The sequence below is a fragment of the Prionailurus viverrinus genome, chromosome C1, assembly GCF_022837055.1.
Source record: "Prionailurus viverrinus isolate Anna chromosome C1, UM_Priviv_1.0, whole genome shotgun sequence".
Taxonomy (NCBI): domain Eukaryota; kingdom Metazoa; phylum Chordata; class Mammalia; order Carnivora; family Felidae; genus Prionailurus; species Prionailurus viverrinus.
In genome coordinates this window covers 112,497,825-112,513,283 of record NC_062568.1, presented here as the reverse complement: position 1 = coordinate 112,513,283, position 15,459 = coordinate 112,497,825, and the positions used below count along the sequence as shown (strand labels likewise).

The 15,459-nt window shown below is 36.8% G+C and overlaps 1 pseudogene; it reads left to right on the top strand.

Moving 5' to 3' along the window:
* Positions 1–15,459, top strand: part of LOC125171681 (eukaryotic translation initiation factor 3 subunit E-like) — a 33,397-nt pseudogene continuing 17,938 nt past the window's right edge.

Genomic DNA, 15,459 nt, shown 5'->3' with positions numbered 1-15,459 from the left:
ATGACTGATCCTATCCCAGTGCATACATCCCTAGAATTTTCAGAGAATGAAGGCAACATGAATACAGTTCAAAGGCTTTTTGCATACAGCACTGTTAAAAATGGAGGAAAAAGATCTGTCAGGGCAGGTAAGATCAAGGCATTGGGTCTTTACCTGGCTGCTTTTGCATACCATAAAACCTGGATTTTAAAATAATGAAAACAGAAAATAATAATAATAATCTTACATCATAATTATGTGGTTTTGGAAATTTTTTATAAACTCAGCCTCTGTAGATACTTGAGGAAATAGTAATAAGGTAAATAGCCCGTTAGATATCAAAAAGAAGATGCCCCCTTGGGGTTGTAGATTACAAAAAACTGAGCGGTATTTGAATGTTAATTAGACCACTGACCCAAGAGCTTAATATATTAAAGAAGCTCACAGGAGTGCCAAGAATGGGACTAATTAAAGAGAAGAAAAATTCAAGCTAAGGAATAGCCATTGGCTTTTAACACATTCAGAGAATATAGAGAGCTGTGAACCATCAGAAGAAATAACTAGCAAATGATAGGATAATTGCAAACAGATGTATCTGAAACTACTGGTGGGATTTAGAATTGTGAATTTTATCAGATGGTAATTTATCCTGGAACAAATGTCAATCAATGAACTATCCCATTCCAAAACCAGGATTTATTTCTATAGTTTGCCAAAATATCATAGGAGAAAAATTATTATTCAGACAGTAACCACTCTCTCAAATAAATGGAATATTCAGGGAATGAGTCATTCTGTTTAAGGGATACTAACTGGGAAACTAAAAATTATCCAGAGAACCCTTGCAATTCTCATCTATATTTTTGGAAACGATTCCCTATGATTTTCCATAAAGGATGGTGAACCTAATGGAGTTTTCTTGCTGTTGGGAAACGTGATGGCTCACTGTTTCTCACTGCCCAGGACTCCAAACGGAAGGTGTAAAGAACTGGGCTGCCTGTGTCCTGGTCCCAAGTCACGCTCTGAGTGCCCCAGCATTGCCCAAGCCTAGGGGAGACCATTCACACTGAAAACTTGGCTCCAGTCACATTGTGAATGAGGTCCCCTGGAGAAACCAGACTCTCTGGCAGTGTTACTGTTATTGTTTTAAACAAAAGCCTGATGTTTGTTTGTTTGTTTGTTGTCATTTGCTTTTTTCTCCACGGAGTAGAGAGCTGAGGAGAGACAAAAAGGGATGGGCGTGGTTAATCCACTTGGTCTTCAGCAAGGGTTATTTTGTTCCCCTCAGGGGACATTTGGCAATGTCTGGAGATATTTTTGGATATCATAACCAGGGGGTTGCTACTGGCATCTAGTAGGTAGAGGCCAGGGATGCTGCTGAACATACCACAGTATCCAAGACAACCCCACACACAGAATTATCTAGCCCAAAATGTCAACAGTAATGAAATGGAGAAATCCTGGTCTACAGTTTTATTCATTTCTGGTTGTTTACTTTAATAGGCTATCAAGTGGTGTGTTTATTTCACATGTGAAGAGCCAATTAAAAGAAAGGGATAATCTTAGGAAATGCGGGAAGGTAAGAGTTGAAGAATAAGAAAAGAACTGTTTTCCTCCAACATTTGAGTACCTGCTATATTGTGACAGTTGTGTGTGGTACATTGCTCGCTTTATCATTCATTATCACTAATCCAAATAACCATGAGACAGATTTTCCTACACTTTCTTTATGAGCAGACTCTTCAACTAAATAATTAACTTCAGGAATTTGTAAGCAGCACTATAGGAAAAGTGAATTTAAGAGGCGAGGCTAGAGGACATTATTTAGATCTCTGACAAAATAGTAAAAAAATCCACTCAATTAAAATCAAAAGGCACCTAAGACATGAACTATCACATGTAGCCTTCAGTCTAGTGGAATTGGCTCTTTTGCCATGTGGGAGAAAGTTCTTTTCATTGCTCAATCACAAGAACAGCCGGCTCCTCAATGCAGGAAGCCTCTAAGCCAGTTGCACACACATTCTGAGTCCTGTCTTGGATTTCTGACCTGTGGTCTAAGCTTGTGGTCTCAAGAAGACTGTTAGAGGAGAATGAAAAACACATTTGTTAATCTGCATGACATTACCCCTGACCACCCTGCAATGGGACAAATACTATCAGTGCCAGGCATCTGCAAACCCTCAAACACCAGGATGCCACGATGTTTTTCTGGCTAACTAGGATGCTCTCAAGTTTTCAAATTTATGTCTGTAATGTGCCCACCAGCAATACTGGCTGTAGTGTTGTTCTGGGGATTTTTTAGGTTACTATCCTTTACGGGTTAGATCTACAAAGCAAACCTAGATATGTGCTGTGCTGGCTCCTATGTTCCTATTTCTCTAATTCTGAGGCCACCATAAGGGGCCAGGTTTTGCTGTTAGTGAGAGTCTAGATCCAACATTGCCACGATGGATGACCCAGAGGAGGGGAAAATACACAAAATCCAATTAGTAGTGTTTCTTCTATAAAACTGCTGGTTATTTTTCAAATGATTTTAAAATATTCTACCTAACAGACCACAAGGAAGAAAGACTGAAAGAAAATACAATCTAGTCGTGTTCATATTCCGTATGCAATTTCTTATGATTAACTTTTAACTTTTATCCTTGCCTTGTCTCTGAGAAGTCTTTTCTTATATTCCTGGTATTGCTTACCTTCAGCTTCTGGATTTCTTTGAGGTTTCTGGGCTTCAGAGCTTTCTATGAAAGTTCAACATTTTAAGACTTCATCAAAACTCATAATGCCTTGTTTCCTTACTTCTTTAGAGAGGACCTTATCTGTTCCTGTGTTCCAGGCTGTCCTTTCCTCCTTCCACAGCTCAGAATTTCCCTTCACAGTCAGGAAGGTAGAGTCCCTCTTCCTTCATACTTCTTATACAGCTCAGTCCATCACACAAGAGATCTGGAGGAAAATGGACCTACACACACATCAGCAGGGCTTCCTCACTGAAGCTGCTGGAGTCCGAAAGTTCTCTGGCCGCCATCTTTCCATGTGGCTCTTCACCCTGATGCATCATGTAGCTAGCCTACTTTACTTCAGCCTTTCTTCTTTTTCTAAAACTATAACCAATTTTGAGCAAAGCACGATACTTTTAAAACCTATATTAGAGTCCCATCAGTTTTTCAGCATGAACTTCATGTGAGAACTCTTTTGAGTTGGGAAATACAGATGCAATTTTTGAAAATCTAAAGAGGGGCGCCTGGGTGGCGCAGTCGGTTAAGCGTCCGACTTCAGTCAGGTCACGATCTTGCGGTCCGTGAGTTCGAGCCCCGCGTCAGGCTCTGGGCTGATGGCTCAGAGCCTGGAGCCTGTTTCTGATTCTGTGTCTCCCTCTCTCTCTGCCCCTCCCCTGTCCATGCTCTGTCTCTCTCTGTCCCAAAAATAAATAAACGTTAAAAAAAATTAAAAAAAGAAAATCTAAAGAAATAATCACCTGTAAATCAACAAATACATTGCAAATACATGAATAATAATAGTAATAATAATAATAATAATAAAACAACTCGGTTTCTTGGGGTTTCAAATGCAAAGTGTTTTTTTTTTTTTCCTTTTCAACAACTGCTAAATGAAAATGTGCAAGGGAAATTAGGTAATTTAAGCAGTTGCAAGTTTCTTTCAAATTGAATCCATGGGAAAAAAAACTAAATGAGTAGTGAATACAGTTAATTATACCTCTGAACAAAATAGGTGGCTGCCAACAGAAGTGTGATTTGAAGGATTCCAGAAATACACACTTACCTGAAAAACAAATCTCACCCCCTCTAATCTGCCAGAGTGTTTTAAATGTAGTATTTAGAGGTTTGGGGTTTTTTTTTAAGTAAATATTGTCATGTATAAGATACCTATTAAAATGTAAATCACCTTGGTAAATAAATGAGTTAAATGGTTTTGATCATTAATATATTAATGAGATGAGGGGAGCAGGTTGTAACTCAATGGGATGGCATTGAAGAAATGAGACATTTGGGTAAGTGTGATTATGGGACCCCACTCCCACCCCAAAGGCCTAACTACAGCTTAAGAAAATAATGCTGGTACTGGGTAGTGTAGAGGAGAGAGTATAAAGGGCCTAGGTAAACAGGAAAAGACATGAAGGAAAAGGAATCAAGAAAGAGAAATAAGTAAAAACAAGGAGGTGAAAACACCTAATTCACAATTTTGCGCAATCTGGAAAAGTATTATTCTACTCAGCTTTCTCTCCTCTGTCTGACATTGAACCTCTGAGAGTTTCTAAAAAAAAAAAAAAGAACACTTTTCCTCCAACTCCTCTTAATACTCTGCTTAAACCCAGCTTAGCACAGTGCCTTTCACTTAGTAAGCACTCAGTAAATATTTGATTGATTGATACTCACTCTCCTGTCAGACTTTCATGTTCTACAACTGACACCGTATCTCAAGGGACTCTGAAAATGAAATAGAAAATGCTCTTGTTGAATATGAAAGATACAGATATATTCCCATGGTTAAAGCATGCAGCCACACAACTGGGTACGTACAGTGGGACAGAACACCACAATTGCCATTTATATAGTTTACTGAGATGAATGAGAAGCAAATGCAATCTTACCTCTCCTGGGAATAAATATCAGGAGAACTTCCTGACATACGTTATTGTGGTCAGAAAAACAGGTTTAATAATCCTATGTTACAGATGTAAGACACCAGCTAATAGAAAATTACAGTATTCAAATGCATTCTAAGTGAATACAGCCAATGAGCAACAAAACTTGGCCTCCTGAAATTATCCACCCAACTCATAGCTTAGCCTCAATGAAATGGACCAAGAGTCATTAAACTCTAGCTGCCCACATATGGAGGGCTCTGAAAGGATAATGCTGCAGCCCTTTAATATGCTGTAGCATTATGCTATTTGGGAAGTTCCAGACATTTTTCTCTAATGGTACAAATGAAACTGTAAACTGCTGTTGGTGAATAAAACCAGATTGCTCTGGGCACAGAGCCACACCAATCCAGGCCTAATGTGTCAACCAGAACTGAGCCTGGTAGGTAGCCTCTGCAGAGGAAGAAAGTTATATTAAAGAGATGAGAAGCCTACAGCTATTCTATGTGAGCAAATCAGTCTGGCTACTAAGTTGAAAAAGACTGTAAGGGATCCAGGGAAAAAGCATAGAGATCAGTCGGTGACAGCATTGCAGTAATCCAGGCAAGAAAGATATGATAATGGCTTAAACTAGGATGGTAGCAGTAAAGTAGTGGTAAGACTTCTGGATAGTGTCTAAAGGTGGAACTGAGAGAATGTGGTAATGAACTGAAAGTGGGATAGAAAGGAAACAAGGATGACAACAGTTTTGACCATTTGGATGAATGGAGGTACAATATTGTTAGTGCATGGAAGTGCAAAATTCAAGAAAAAAAGACAGCTGAACTTGTTATAGTTGAAATGCCTTTTAGACATCCAAGTGGAGATGTCAAGTAGACAAATGGATTTACAGCTCTGGATTTCACAGAGGTTTAAACTGGAGATAAAAATGTGGGAGTCATTAGAATATAGATGGTGTTTAAAACTATGAAACTAGATGAAATCACTTGGAGGTTAAGTGTTATAAAAGAGAAGATGTTCAAAGCCTGATCCTGGGATATTTCAGATGAAGATCTTGGCCATATTGATGGAGTTTGCTAGAGGATGGGTATGAGGAGATATTCTAGGACCACTGACCCATAAAGGACCAAATGACAGTTACAACATAGGACTATTTCCATAGTTAGAAAGTCAGGTAGGTTAAAAGCTCATAAATTCTCTAAATAAGCATTTTATTGTTTGTAATGCCTACATGGGGAAAACTTAATAAGGAATCATAATTCTGTAAGTAATTATTAAACATTACTAATTTAGCTAAATTTAGTCAATCCATAATCCTCACCTCTTCAAATATTTTTTTTTCATTCTATGTTTCTCTTAAGAAGAGAATTTGGAGACTGAATTGCCTTAATTCTCCATTTCATTTTGCTTGGTTTATACCTGGATTCTCCATAGCCAAAAATCAGAGTTGATCTATTCATTATCTGGTTAATTTGAATTGTTCAAATTGAGAAAACTTTTAACTGGGACACCTGATTTTGCCTTCAAGCTTAATCATATTAATCAGATACTATTTTACTTATGTTTTTAAATTCCTGAAAATCATATATCCATTTTACATGATTTAGGAATTGGGATAATAAGAACATATTGTTTTGACCACATAGAAGAGTATTCATCTCTTCGAGATAATGTTGACTGGATGGATGGATGAAAGAAGGAAAGATGAAGTAAAAATACGTTGCATAAATTGTCTCTAATGATTAGCGTACATCAAGACCAATGAAACCGAGGTACTTTCTATGACCTTAATTTGAAAAAAACTTTCTGGTGGCCACACCTACCTGTGGCTCATCTGCATCAATGTGCTTGCTAGTACACCTATAAAATTCATGACAGATAAATATTCAGAAACCATCTCTTTGATTATATCAACGACCTTGATTAAAAACCTCGTTGAGAATGACTTCAGCAAGATAGCAGAATAGGAAGACCTGAACTCTCCTTTCCCTCATGAACATACCAATTCAACAGTAGTACACAGATCAATTCCCTCTGTGAGAAATACAGAAACTAGTTGAAAGGTTCCTGCATCCCAGGCAAATGTGAAACCATCCACATCAAAACTGGTAGGAAAATTTAAGACACCCTCTCTTTCCACACCCAGAACAATAATCAGGAGGAATATAAACAGGAGGAACCCCCCAGCTCCCAGCTTCTCCTTGAGCAGGCAAAGAGTTAGATTGCATATCCGATATTTCAGATTTTGTAGATGATTCCCAAGGGACTGGATTTTATCTTGCCTGTCTTACAGCATTGATGGGACCTGGTAAATGCTAGATTCTTGCGGGCTACAGAGAACAAAGATGGTAGGTTGAACTAGGGAGCAGACACTTGCCCCAGGAGGAGTCCTGTCTCAGCACAGAGCAAGCAGGTGGGAGGGAAAAAAGTCTCTCAACTTCTCTCTGGGGAGGAAAAGAGTTGGACCATATATCAAACATTCAGACTTCTGGGGATTGCCCAAGAGACGTAATCTAGATGTTTGGAGGCCACTAAGAACAAAGATGGCAGTTTGGACTAGCATGAAGATTTGAGAGGCCCACACAAGCTCTGGCCAGGTTGATTGGTGAAGGTCTTCTGTACATGGCCAATGTGTGAAGACTGGGAGAAATGGCAGACTTTCCTAATATGTACATACCAACACAGAATCAAGGAAAATGAAGTAACTGGGAAACACAATTCAAACAAAGGAATACAATAAAACTCCAGAAAATGATTCTAATGAAACATAGATATATGAAACATTTGACAGAAAATTCAAAATAATCATCATAAAAATTCTCAAGAGGCTCAGGAGAACAATTTATGAACAAAATGAAAATTTCAAGAAAGAGATTAAAAAACATTAAAAAGCACCAAACAGAAATCATGAAGGTGAAGAATAAAGTAACTAAATTGAAAAATTCAATAAACAGGTTCAACAGCAGACTAGAGCACAGAAAAAAATAATCAACAAATTCAAAGACAGTTCACTTGAAATATCCAATCAGAGAGCAAAAACAATGAATAAAACTTAAGGGGCTTCTGGTCCATCAAGAAGACCAATATGCATATTATGGAAGTCCAGGAGAAGAAGAGGAAGAAAAAGGATAAAATTATTCAAAGAAATAATCACTGAAAACCCCAAATTTGGGAAGGAAATGGACATCCAGATTTAGGAAGCCCAAATGATCCCAAATAAAATGAACCCAAAGGAATCCACACAGAGATACATTGTAATCAAATTGTCAAAAGATACAGAAAGGCAAAAGGCAAATTTTGAAAGCAGCAAGAGAAAAGCAACTTGTTTAGCACAAGGGAAATCCTATAAGATTATTATTAGTGGGTATTTCAGCAGAAACCTTGCATGCCAGAGGGAATGGGATGATATATTCAAAGTCTGAAAGGAAAAAACTGCCAACTGAGAATACTGTACCAGGCAAAACTGTCCCTAAAAAAATGAAGAGGTGATAAAGATTTTCACCAACAAAAGCTAAAGAAGTTCATCACTACTAGACCTGTCTTACAAGAAATGCTAAAGGAAATTCTTTAACTTAACACTGTCCTTTCATTTCAAGTTGAAGAATTTCCTTTAGCATTTCTTATAAGGCAAGTCTAGTGGTGCAAATGTCTATTGACTGATGAATAGATAAAGAGATGAATGGAATATTAGCCATCAAGAAGAATGAAATCTTGCTATTTGCTACAACATGGATGGAGCTAGAGGATATTATACTAAATGAAATAAGTCAGAGAAAGACAAATACCATATGATTTCACTCATATGTGGAATTTAAGAAACAAAACAGATGAACATAGGGGGAAAAAGAGAGGGGCAAACCATAAAATAGATTCTTAACTATAGAGAACAAACTGAGGGTTGCTGGAGGAGAGGTGGGTGGGGGATGGGATACATGGGCGATGGCTATTAGGGATGGTACTTGTTGTGATGAGCACTGGGTGTTAGTTTCTACTCCTGAAACTAATATTACACTGTATGTTAACTAACTAGAATTTTTTAAAAACTTGAAAAAAAAAAAAGAAAGAACACTAATGGGCAATATAGTAAAAGTATAAAATGTATTGCCAAAAGTAAATATATAGACAGATATAGAATACTGTATTACTATAATGGTGGTGGGTAATTCTGGTGTGTGAGTTAAAAGACAATTCTAGTGTATAAGTTAAAAGAAAAAATTGTTAAAAATAACTAAAAATATATTAATAGATATATAATATATATAGTATATGATATGTTTCATATATATGATATGAAACAGATATAAATTATAACATCAATAACAAAGTATAAGAAGGATATTAGTAAAGTATAGAATTTTTGTTTACTATTGAATTTAAGTTGATATCAGCTTTAGATAGACTGTTATATTTTATGTAAGCCCTATGGTAACCACAAAGAAAATACCTATAGATGTTATGCAAAAGAAAAAGAGGAATCAAAGCATATAAAATACAAAATATCAGCAAAACACGAAGAAAAGCATCAAGACAGGAAAAAAACAAAAGAACTATAAGACAAAAAACAATGAACAAAAACGACAATAGTATATTCTTCCCTATCAATAATTACTTTAAATGAAAATGGATTAAACTCCCAAAGTAAAAGATGTAGAGTGGCTGAACAAATTATAAAAATAAGGTACAACTATACTGTCTACAAGGTAGTTATTTATTTCTGAACACATAAATAAAGACACACATAGGCCTAAAGTGAAGAGATAAGAAAAGGTATTCCATGCAAATAGTAACCAAAAGAGAACAGACATTCTTATATTCTTATATCAGACACAATACACTAAGTCAAAACTTGTCACAACAGATAGAAAAAGGACATTACGTAATGGTAAAAGGGCCAATTCATCAGTAAGATATAAAAATTATAAATATACATGCACCCAATATCAGAGCACTTAAAGATATAAGGCAAACATGACAGAACTGAAGGGAGAAATAAACAGCAATACAATAACAGTAGGAGACTTCAATACTCCACCTTTAATAGGGATAAAATAACCAAACAGAAAATCACCACCACCACCACCAACAACAACAACAACAACAAACAGCAGACTTGAACAACACTGCAGACCAAATGGACCCTAACAAACATGCAAAACATTCCACCCAATAGTAGCAGAATTCAAATAGAGAGTGAGGGGTGGGGAAGGGTGGGGGAGAGAGAGAAAGAGAGAGATTGAACTTCCATATGATCCAGCAGTCCCACTTCTGGGTATTTATGCAAAAGAAATTAAATCATGATTTGAACAGATACTAGCACTCCAATGTTCATTGTGGCACTATTCACAATAGTCAAGGTGTGAAAATAACCAAATGTTCAATGGTAGATGAATGTATAAAGAAAATAAGCTATATACATACAATGGGATATTATCCAACCTTTGAAAAGAAGGAAATCCTGCAATATGTGACACAATGGATGAACCTGGAGGAAATTATATGCCGAATGAAATAAGTTGATCACAGCAGGACAAAACTGCACTTTTACACATATATGATGTATCTAAAAGAGTCAAACAGATGAAGAAAATAGAATAGTGGTTTCCAGGGGGTAGTAGGGAGGGAGAAATGGGGAGGTACTAATCAATGGGCATAAATTTTCAGAAGTGCAAGATGAGCAAGTTCTAGAGATCTGTACAACATTAGACCTATAGTTAATACAATATTATACACTTAAAATTTATTAAGAAAGTGAATCTCATGTTGTGTTCTTAGCACAATAAAATTTAAAAATTTTGAATTAAGAAAAATACATCGACTTCTTCCAACTGACTTGAAAAAAATGTTTAAATTCTCTCACCTAGTGTTCAAAGCCCTCTACAGCCTGTTGGCATTCTTCCTCACCTTACTTAGCTCCCACTATTTCCCTGGATGTCTCCTCCCAGGAAGTCACTATCTACTCATCATTTCTGTCTCACCTTGAGCTTTCCTGTGTCTTTGCCTTTACTCATAGCATCTAGGTTCCACTGAAATGACCTTCCTACTCAACTCCATCTGTATGCATTTAGGCTCACTGAAGGCCAAATTTAGCCCTTTTTTACCCACAAAGTCTCTTCTGAACATCACAAGTAAAGTAAATCTCTTCTGAATGTTGGTAGCACAGTAACTATACTCTTTTCAAGGCACTTGTCACTTTCTACCTTGCTCTATACTTATTTCCTCTATTATACACTAATCTTCTTGAAAACAAAATGCACCTATAATTTATATGTGTACCATCTTAAGTAGTAAAAATAGTGCTTGAATGTAGTGGATGATCAAAAAGACATTTGTTTAGTGAATGAAGCCATCTTGGAGAACTTAACATAAGGAATATATTGGACAAAACAATTGCTAATAGAAAATAATTTATGCTTGGCTTTGGCAAGCATAGATAGGTACATAAGCCAAATTTGTGAGCAATAATTTTCTTTCCTCAGAAACTTCTTTAACTTCTTCAACCATCTTCAGTCCAAAAAAGCCAGGTCATCTGTACAGCCTCTGTGTTTAGTAGTTATAATAGCCAAAAACTGCAGATAAACCATTTTAGATTCCACATTTGCTCTCCTATAAATATAGCCCATATGTCTCAAACTAAGAAGCTCAAGTTCACAGCCTTACCTTTCTGTTGGAACCCACTTCCATCATTTTGTTCCTACTTAGTGTTGCTTCAACCACAGGAGGGGGTCCTCAGATTACTAAAATAATTAGCCAAGTAAACAGTCAATTCTGATGTAAGGAATAACTGACCATTGTGCTTTTCAACAATGTACACAACCATCACACAAAGCCTCAGTGTAAAATGTTAAAAGCCACTGGTTCCAGTCTTTTTCCTTCTTTACTCCTCCACCTTTTCCCGGCCCTGCCCTAGCACCTTTTCCTGCCAAGGAAGCTTGCAGAAGGATTTCCTTACTTCTATTGTATGTGTTATTTTCCATCTTCTCATTTGGAACAAAGGCACGCTATGGTCTTGTTTTAAATTTTGTGTTGGACCAAGGTGGCCATTGGTTGAAGTGGAACAAAGTGAAATCCAGTCTGGAAAATGATAATGCTGCTTTCCAACTTCTCATCACTGCATATTCTGCCCGCCTTGGCTCCAGAAAATTCTCCAGTTATTTCCTTTTGGCAGCACCATTTTAATGCACTTAATAAATCTGGGCTTATGAGGGCGTAGAGTAGCCTTCCCAGCAGTTTTTTTTTTTTTTTAACTGTTATGGACATTGCTGTTTCCCTTAGAGAGAGCTAAGTAAAACACCTCCTGCTCTTTGTCATTTCTGGCTCTGCTGTCGGCTGCAGGTTTTGCTGCTCTTGGTGCTGTTCAAGGCAGGCAGAATAAGGGTTCTTCTACCCAACATGATTCAGTAGGGTCCAAGGGAGTCCTGAGGCTCAAAATTCTTTCCCCTCTTGGAAGACAATCAGCTTCACCCTTTAAATGTATTGGGTGCTTAAAATTCCCCCATTATTTATTACCATAGATTATTTATCTCGACTGTCACTGTCTACATGAAGTCTCTCATGATTTCCTCTATTCAATTCAGCCTCCTACTCCAAATACAATAAATCAACCCATTATCTTGTTTCCATGATTAAAACTCATCATATTCTATTACATAATTAGTTTTTTTATGTTTCTGTCTCCCCTACTGGACAGTGGAAGTCTCAAAGGTTAGAACCACGTCTTATTAATCCTTGTTTTCTTAGCATCTGAACAGTAATTAATGTCCCATGAATGAATATGGAATTTTACCACACATCATTTCTTTGGATTCCTTTCCTACAAAGCTTCTTCTTAAATCCATATACTCTTGGGTAGAATATCATGATGTAATACTAATTAGGCAATTGTTATTGGTAAACTATTAAAGCATTTCTCTTGAGAGGGACCAAGATCAGGATGAAAATACTGGAGGCTGGAGAGTCTGCCAAAAGATGATTTAAAAGGGAGAGAAAAGGGCCACAAAGTGAGGCATCAAAGATTATCTACTTGATGATTTTGGTTTTTAGGCCAAATCTATCTCTCAGCTCAAGGCTAATTTACTACAGAGAATTATGCTTTCAAAATTTTTGCCCATAGAAGATGAAGGAGTTGACTGTCACAATTAATCTAGAGATGCATTTGTATCTGCAATATAATAGGGTACATGAAACCTTGCCTAGAGCCAATATGCCTTTAGGCTGGAACTCAATAATGATGCGCCTATAAAAATGTTCCAGCTATTACCAAAAACCCTGGCAAGCTGAGGGTCTCTTTTCACAGCCAGCCCTCTGGGGTTCTCCAGTGACTCAGTGTGCCCCTGCTACACCCCAGCTCATTAAGTTGCTGGGTTATATAGACAGACATTAATTACTCAGAATTAAGTGCCTGTGTCTAAATGCTTATTTTGGATAATTCCAAAGGTTATTCTAAAGAAGTACTATTAACTTCCTAGTAATTTTGACTTATATTCAAAAAGCTTTACTCGGGAAGGCCAGTCACCCCTTGACTGAAATGTTTGCTTTCCAATCTTCTTCCTGGATCTCTTCTCCATAGAATCCTTAACATCTAAAAGGATCATCTTCCCAGAGATTAATTTACACATATATATCAGGACCCCTGGAAAAAAATGTCTCAATAGATATCTGAATCACTCTCCGACTGGCTGTTGTGTTGCTGGTACAACTTTTGTGAGTAGCCATGTTAAGGTGCTTCCAACAGAGGGCTCACTTAAGAAGCAAGACAGAGGTAAAACTGTGCATACTTCCCTCATCACCACCAGCTACTGCTCTTGGTGCCAGCAGGCTTCCTGAGATGAGACAGTTTTAGGTGTTTGAACATAATCTTTTTGAAAAAGAAAATTCACATTTTAATTTTTCCCCAAAGATACAGTGATTTTTCATTAATATTTGCTTCAAATTTAAAGTTTCCTATTACGTGGTGCCCCCCACTCCATCTCACATACTCCCTTTGCCAAGATAGTAGCATTAAAATTAATATCTGAGAATTAAACTGTAGAATTCACATATCACATATTCACATAAAGATCTGAAAAGCATCTTGGTGAGATGATCACTTCCATGATGATGAGACTCTAAACCTGATAGTGGCTATAACCACTACATCATTACACTCAGAAAGCTCGTCTTGCTCCTTTACCTTACCTTTGATATGTTACATAACTTTTTGTACCTCAGTTTATTCCTCTTTAAAATAATAATAATATCTATATCATACAATTGTTTGGGGTGTGTGTCAGTTAAAAGATATACTTAACGCAGTATCTGGCTCATAATAGGCACTCAGTAAATGTTAGGAATTATTAACCTCCACTGATAGAATACGTATTCAAATTGAAGCACTGACATGTGCCTTGTACTATGGCTGAAAAAGGCATATAATCATGAAATTTCAGAATGCCAGATATAAAGAAAGGAGTCTAGTAGAAGGGGGAAATCTAGATAACTTACAAAGAATTGGAAATCAGAATAATCTCAGACTTCTCAACAATAACCCTTGAAGCTATAAAAGGATGCCTAATGCCTTAAAAATGTTGAGAGAAAGTGATTTAACTTGGAGTTCTGTGTAGGAACAATCTACCTATCTAGAGTGATGGGAGAATGATACATTACCATCAGTAGCCTTAGAGAGAAAATATAATGCCTCTGTAAAACAAAAACAGGATGCCATGAAAATGGGAACTAAGTGAACAAAAGGGAAATAGAAAGAACACTTGAAAGGAATTTTTAAGAAAGTTAGTAGGATAACTAAAAATAACTACTGGAACATAAGGTCAAGAAAATATCTTAGAAAAGAGGGGAATTATTAGTCAAAAGAAAAGGCAATAGTGGAAAGAAAATTAACAAATTCAGGAACAACAGTCAACTAATAGTAGCTCCAAAGAAACAGGAGACAGAAAAGGAGGGGGATAAAATTATCAAACAAAAATATACAATTTATTTATTTATTTATTTATTTATTTATTTATTTATTTATTTATTTATAATTTACATCCAAGTTAGCTATCATGTAGTGCAATAATGATTTCAGGAGTAGGTTTCAGTGATTCATCCCTTATGTATAAACACTCAGTGCTCATCCCCACAAGTGTCTTCCCTAATTCCCCTTACCCATTTAGCCCATCCCTCCTCCCACAACCCCTCTAGCAACCTACAGTTTGTTCTCTGTATTTAAGAGTCTCTTATGTTTTGTTCCCCTCCCTGTTTTTATATTATTTTTGCTTCCCTTCTCTTATGTTTATCTGTTTTGTATCTTAAATTCCACATATGAGTGAATTCATATGATATTTGTCTTTCTCTGACTGACTTATTTAGCTTAGTGTAATACCCTCTAGTTGCATCACATTGTTGCAAATGGCAAGATTTAATTCTTTTTGATTGCCAAGTATACTCCATTCTATATATATACCACAGCTTATTTATCCATTCATCCTTTGATGGGCATTTGGTCTCTTTCCATACTTTGGCTACTGTCGATAGCGCTGCTATAAACATTGGGGTTCATGTGCCCCTTCAAACCAGCACACCTGTGCCCCTTGGATAAATACCTAGTAATGCAATTGCAGGGTCGTAGGGTAGTTCTATTTTTAACTTTTTGAGGAATTTCCATAATGTTTTCCAGAGTGGCTGCACCAGTTTGCATTCCCCCCAGCAGTGCATAAAAAGATCCTCTTTCTCTGCATCCTCGCCAACATCTATGTTGCCTGAGTTGTTAATTTCAGCCATTCTGAATGGTGTGAGGTGGTATCTTATTGTGGTTTTAATTTGTATTTCCCTAATGATGAGTGATGTTGAGCATTTTTTCATGTGTCTGTTAGCCATCTGGATGTCTCCTTTGGAAAATTGTCTAT